At 40.0% G+C, this 6,511-nt stretch overlaps 1 pseudogene; it reads left to right on the forward strand.

The window, feature by feature from the left end:
• Positions 1 to 601: 601 nt before the first annotated feature.
• LOC102395105 lies at positions 602 to 2,509 on the forward strand (annotated as a pseudogene).
• The last annotated feature ends 4,002 nt before the right edge of the window (positions 2,510 to 6,511 follow it).

The raw sequence follows: 6,511 nt of genomic DNA on the forward strand, positions 1-6,511 counted from the left end.
TAGCTTATAAGTAACCTAATCCAGGGATGAAACTCCTTCATTGCACATAATGATTCAGCAGTTTGTGTCAGCATGGTTCTTTATAATAGCAAAACAGACCATTCTTTCCAAAGATACATGGCACATGAGGCAAAATGTATAGCACATGTTGCAATCTGTGCTTTAGTAAATTCACATATTTGAATTGCTGCCTTTAAGGCTTGTGTACTAGATCAAGTCACCTAGCTAAAAAGTGGGCCTAAGTCACTGTGAAACAGATTGACTGTTCCCTCCCCCTCCCAACTCCCAAACTCTTCATTTGGACATGTAGCTAGATAATATTCCCCAGCCTTCTTTACAGTTAGATGCAGGCTTTTCCTATCCTTTCCTTTGTGGGTTTAGCACTGATAATTGAAAGCTAATTCACTCTTTCTTCATGCTACTTATAATGTCCCAGCAGAGAGTGTCCTCTCTGATAAATACATTTGCCCTTTCTCTCACCCTTTCTTTTGCATTTGGTGCTAAGAATGGTGTAGGGGGTTATTAAAAGATAAAAAGAGTTTCTATCCAATTTCACAAATGCAATTCTCTTCTGATTTGGTGATATTTAGAACCTGGGAGCATGAGCCTACCTTCCCAGTCTGTGCTCCACACTGCCTATATCCTCATTCTAGAAAAGCCATCAGCAAACTTAAAACCCATGATTGCTCTACAAGAGTTTAAACAAGTCCCGTCCCATCTGTCACTGGCAGTTGGAAAGCAGAGGGGAAATGGAGCTGAACAAAGGAAGGAAAATGATAGGAGAGAAAGAATAGGGTGAAGAAGAAAGAGGAAAACCTGAAGAGTGCCTGGACTAAAAGCATGCAATCTTATTTTCAAGATGTCCATTTAATGCCATTTTTTTTCTTATTGTGTGGTAGAAGCTGATGCCACTTTCTGAGGATACAATAGTATGACATTTTTTAAAAGTAATTTTTATAGGAATGAATAATTTTGTTAAATTTATGACACAGGCTTGTATAACCAATATACAGTTTTTAAAAAAGGATGGTTTAATGTGGAAAATCTTTTTCTGGTAAGTATCATGCCCTCTCCTAATGTGGTTATCTTTTATTTATTTTTAAAATTTTTATTATTTGAAGGATAAGTGCTTTACAATGTTGTGTCGGCTTCTGCTGTACAACAACATGAATCAGTCTTAATTATATATGTATCCCCCTCCCTCCCGAGCCTCCCTCCCCCTCCCATCCGACCTCTCTAGGGTTAGTTAAGGCACTGGGGCTGCGCATGAGCAGTAGCCAAAACATTAGAAAGATGGTGGAGGAAGAGTAAAACAGAGATCCTTTTGGTTCCAGAAAGTTGCCTAGAAAGAAGAAGGCATATCAGGCCCTCAAAGCTACCCAAGAAAAGCAGTTGCTTTTGCAAGAAAGAAGAAGCAGAGGAAACGAAAAAAGCTCAAGTTTAGGCATCAGGGTTCCTAAATGATTCCTGGTAGCAACTGCATAACAGAGTGTGACTTAGTTAGAAGTGAAACTCCGTGGCTTGGAAGTCCCAGATAAACATTTCTTGACCTTTATTCTAGGCATCCAAAGGGTTAATGGGGTGAATTAACTAGTGCTGAGGATCATTGCAAGACTTTGCCTGAATAAGATTTTCAGTGGTATCTTTGTGGAAGTAACCTTTCCTACTATAAACTCACTTTGGAATAGTGGAACTTCATGTGACCTGTGTGTGTGCTCAGTTGTGTCCAACTCTTTGTGACCCCATGGACTGTAGCCCTCCAGGCTCCGCTGTCCATGAGATTCTCCAGGCAAGAATACTGGAGTGGGTTGCATTCCCTTCTCCAGGGGATCTTCCTGACCCAGGGATCAAACCCAGGTCTTCTGCATTGCAGGAGGATTCTTAACTGTTTGAGCCACCAGAGAAACCCTTATGTGACCTGGGGATTTCCAAATCTAAAGTCTGTTCGGGAACTTAACTTGGAACACAGACAAGCCAAAGTCAAGAACAAAAGTGTCCCTCTGACAGACAGAATGATTGAACAGCACTGGGGGAAGTTTGGTGTCATTTGCTTGGAAGGTTTCATTCATAAAATTGCCTTCCCAGGGAAGAATTATCAGGTCATCTCAGGGTTCTTGTGCCTTTTCCAACTCTCAGTGGCCCACTGTAGTACCAAGAATAGAGTGAGCTTCCTCAAGGAGGTGGGCTCACCTGGTTATGGAGGCAAACACAGCACTCAGCTCACTGGGCAGGTGAGCTAAACCCAGAATCTCTGAAAGCACAGTGCTTTGGAAGCACGCGTTTTCGTTTCATGTAATGTTACCCAGTATCTTCAAATGTTGCATGCATGCTTGGTCGCTCAGTCATGTCCGGCTCTTTGTGACCCCATGGACTAAGCCTGGCAGGCTCCTCTGTCTGTGGAATTTTCCAGGCAAGAATGCTGGAGTGAGTTGGCCATTTCCTCCCTTAGGGGATCTTCCTGATTCAGGAATCAAAGCTGCATCTCAAGTAGCTCCTGCATGATCAGGCAGATTCTTTACCATTGGGCCACCTGGGAAGCCCATCTTCAAAGGTTATTTACTGTTATATTCTCAGAAACTGAAGGGAAAGTGTCAGGGAAAAGATGGTGATATACACAGCAGGCCCTTTTCATCCTATCTCAGTTCCAAGGAAAAATTCCTGTGTGTTTTCCCCACTGGCCACCATCCACTCTGAAACCAGCCAAGGACTCATGCCGTGAAGGAGGGAGTCCGTTTTGTCACATCTTCTTTCCTGGAATTTAATGTTTGTGAATGAATACCCAAGTATGAATACAAGACAGCAATAGACCAAGCCCAAGGGTGTTTTTCAACTTGGGGATTCCCAGGGCCTTGTTTTGGGAGGAACTTGAAATACAACTAGGAAGAAGTACACACACACACACACACACACACACACACACACACAAATTACAGTAATTAACCTGGAGCAAATATTCAGGAAGTCTGAAGTGAAGTCTGTGAAATCATGAAGGGTGTAGCTTCAAAATGAACAATAGCTCAGTTTCATAAATGTTTATTGAGTTTATGAATTTCAACCCATGTACTAAGCCCCGAGAATACAAAGAAAATAGTCTTGCAGTTTAGTAGGGACTCATACAATAATTTATGTAGAACAGAGGTGGTGATGGGAATGCTAGAGGGTTTCCTAGATGATGTGAAGGATGTAGTAAATCTTGAATGAGTAGAGTTTGATCCTCAGAAGAAAACATTGCAGTCAGAAGACAGAAAGAGCATCTGAGGAACTATGAACATTGTTCAGAATTGATAGAGCTTAAAACGTGAAGTGGGCTTCCCTGGGGCTCAGACAGTAAAGAATCTACCTGCAATGTGGGAGACCTGGGTTCGATCCCTGGGTCAGGAATATCTCCTGGAGAAGGGAATGGCTACCCACTCCAGTATTCTTGCCTGGGAAATCCCATAGAGAGAGAAGCCTGGCGGACTACAGTTAACAGGGTCGCAAAGAGTCTAGTCAAGGCTATGGTTTTTCCAGTGGTCATGTATGGATTGGAGAGTTGGACTATAAAGAAGCTGAGCACCAAAGAATTGATGGTTTTGAACTGTGGTGTTGGAGAAGACTCTTGAGAGTCCCTGGACTGCAAGGAGATCCAACCAGTCCATCCTAAAAGGAGATCAGTCTGGTTGTTCATCGGAAGGACTGATATTGAAGCTGAAACTCCAATACTTCGGCCACCTGATGGGAAGAGCTTACTCATTTGAAAAGACTGTGATGCTGGGAAAGATTGAGGGCAGGAGGAGAAGGGGATGACAGGGGATGAGATGGTTGGATGGCATCACCGACTCAATGGACATGGGTTTGGGTGGACTCCGGGAGTTGGTGATGGACAGGGAGGCCTGGCGTGCTGCGGTTCATGGGGTTGCCAAGAGTCGGACACGACTGAGCGACTGAACTGAACTAAACTGAAAGAGTCTGACACGATTGGGTAACTAATACACACGAAACATGAAGCTGAGAGTGATGGGCAATGAAAGCTGGAAAGTAAGAACCCCTTGCGACTTTTAGATGGCATTTAGGATTTTTAAGGATTATATCATCCCACGGAAAGGCCCAAGTTCAAGTGGTGTTGAGAAAACTGAATAGCTACATGTAAAAGAATAAAATTAGAATATTTTCTAATACCATATAAAAAATGAACTCAAAATGAATTAAAGACCTAAATGTAAGACCAGATACTATAAAACTCCTAGAGGAAAACATAGGCAGGATGCTCTTTGACATAAATTTCAGCAATATATTTTTGGATCTGCTCTCAGAGTAATGGAAATAAAAGCAAAAATAAACAAATGGGACCTGATTAAACTTAAAAGCTTTTACATGGCAAAAGAAACAATAAACAAAATAAAAAGACAGGCTACAGAATGGGAGAAAACATTTGCAAATGATGCCACTAACAAGGGATTAATTTTCAAAATATTCAAACACCTCATACAGCTCAATAAAAAAAATCAAAAAATGGGGAAAAGACTTAAATAGACATTTCTTCAAAGAAGATATAGAGATGGCCAACAGGCACATGAAACGATGCTCAACATCACTGATTTTTTGAGAAATGCATATCAAAACCACAATGAGGCATCAATTCACACCAGTCAGAATGGCCATCATCAAAAAATCTACAAATAATAAATACTAGAGAGGGTGTGGAGGAAAGGGAACCCTCCTACACTATCAATAGGAATGTAAATTGGTGCAGTCACTAGAGAACAGTATGAAGTTTCCTTAAAAAACTAAAATATATATATATATATATAGAGAGAGAGAGAGAGTTACCATATGATCCAGCAATCCCAGTCCTTAGTATATATCTGGAGAAAACTCTAAGCTGACAAGATACATGCACCCCAGTGTTCACAGCAGCACCATTTACAATAGCCAGTACATGGAAGCAACTGCAATGCCCACAGATAGATGAGTGGATAAGGAAGATGTATGTATTCTAATATACAATGCAATATTACTCATAAAAAAAGAATGAAATAATGCCATTTGCAGCCACATGGATGGGCCTAGAGATTTTCATACCAAGTGAAACAAGTCAGACAAAGACAAAATTATATGAGATCATTTATATGTGGAATATAAAAAAATAATAATACAAATGAACCCATTTATAAAACAGAAATTGAGTCACAGATACAGAAACCAAATTTATGGATATCAAAAGGGAAAGAGGGAGAGGGATAAATTTGTAATTTGGGATTAACAGATATACAATTACTATTTATAAAATAGATAAACCACAAGAATCTACTGTATAGCACAGGAAACAATGCTTAATATCCTGTAATAACCCATAATGGAGAAGAAACAGAATATATTCATATGTGTGTGTAACAGAATCACTTTTCTGTAAACTTGAAACATTGCCAACAACTATACTTCAAAAAATTACAATTTAAAAAGTGAATAAGATCAATAAAAACAATATTTCAGATAAAACCCTAGAAGATGAATGATAAATTACCTACATGTTCAAGGGCATTTTTGATGCCGTTCTCAGCATATGGTATTTCCTGTATTCTTACATACGAATGGTATGAGTCTTACACATTTAAGTACTTAACTGTGTGTGCAATATTTGTACATCAGAAAACACAAGAGTTGTATCAGAGGGGCATATATTTAAGTATTCAATACAGGGCAAAGAACCAATTTCCTATGAATTCAAAGAAAGGAGAAAACATTTGTAGGTTGAGTGGCATCCCTGTTTTTCTTCCTCGCTGTTTTTACTCCTTTTCCCCTCTTCCCTCTCTTTCTTTTCTTTCACAGTTATGTAATGGTCTCTGTGTGCCAGGATGTATGACAAAAACTGGGAATATAGTGGTTAGCAGTGATAGATGGCTACCAAACAATTCCCCACACCCTCCAAAAAATATAATTAAGTGTTCTCAAGAAAGCGTATTCTGTAAAATGGAATTAACAAGGCTGAATGGCATAATGGAAATCTTCCTGGAGAGTTTGTTAAACTGCCACCTGAAGCATAATGGGAAGACAGAATGGATCCCTGAAGGAGGAGTAGGTGTGGACAGATGGTGAGGAGCAGGGGAGGACATGTGAGCCTCACTAAACGAAGTGACGAAAGACAGGAAAACTCCCGAAGGATGGCACAGAGGATTCGTGTGATGCATCATGAGAACATTTGTGGCTGCAGCATTCCTTCTTGGATCAATCTGTATGAAAACCTTTCTGACACCATTAAAACCCACCCTTTCTTCATATCCTACTTTTTATTTTAGGGATTTCTACAGGATTTATAAACATATTTTTCCTTTTCTCACATTCCTTTATCAGGTAATTTAATTTAGACCACATTCATTTGGAACTTATTTTGACACAATTCAGCTCAAATAGATTGCTGTATATAGTCATGTATGGATATGAGAGTTGTACCATAAAGAAGGCTGAGCACCAAAGAATTAATGCTTTTGAATTCTGGTGCTGGAGAAGACTCTTGAGCATCCCTAGGACTATA

Source organism: Bubalus bubalis, chromosome 4 (genome assembly GCF_019923935.1).
Source record: "Bubalus bubalis isolate 160015118507 breed Murrah chromosome 4, NDDB_SH_1, whole genome shotgun sequence".
NCBI classification, from domain to species: Eukaryota; Metazoa; Chordata; class Mammalia; order Artiodactyla; family Bovidae; genus Bubalus; species Bubalus bubalis.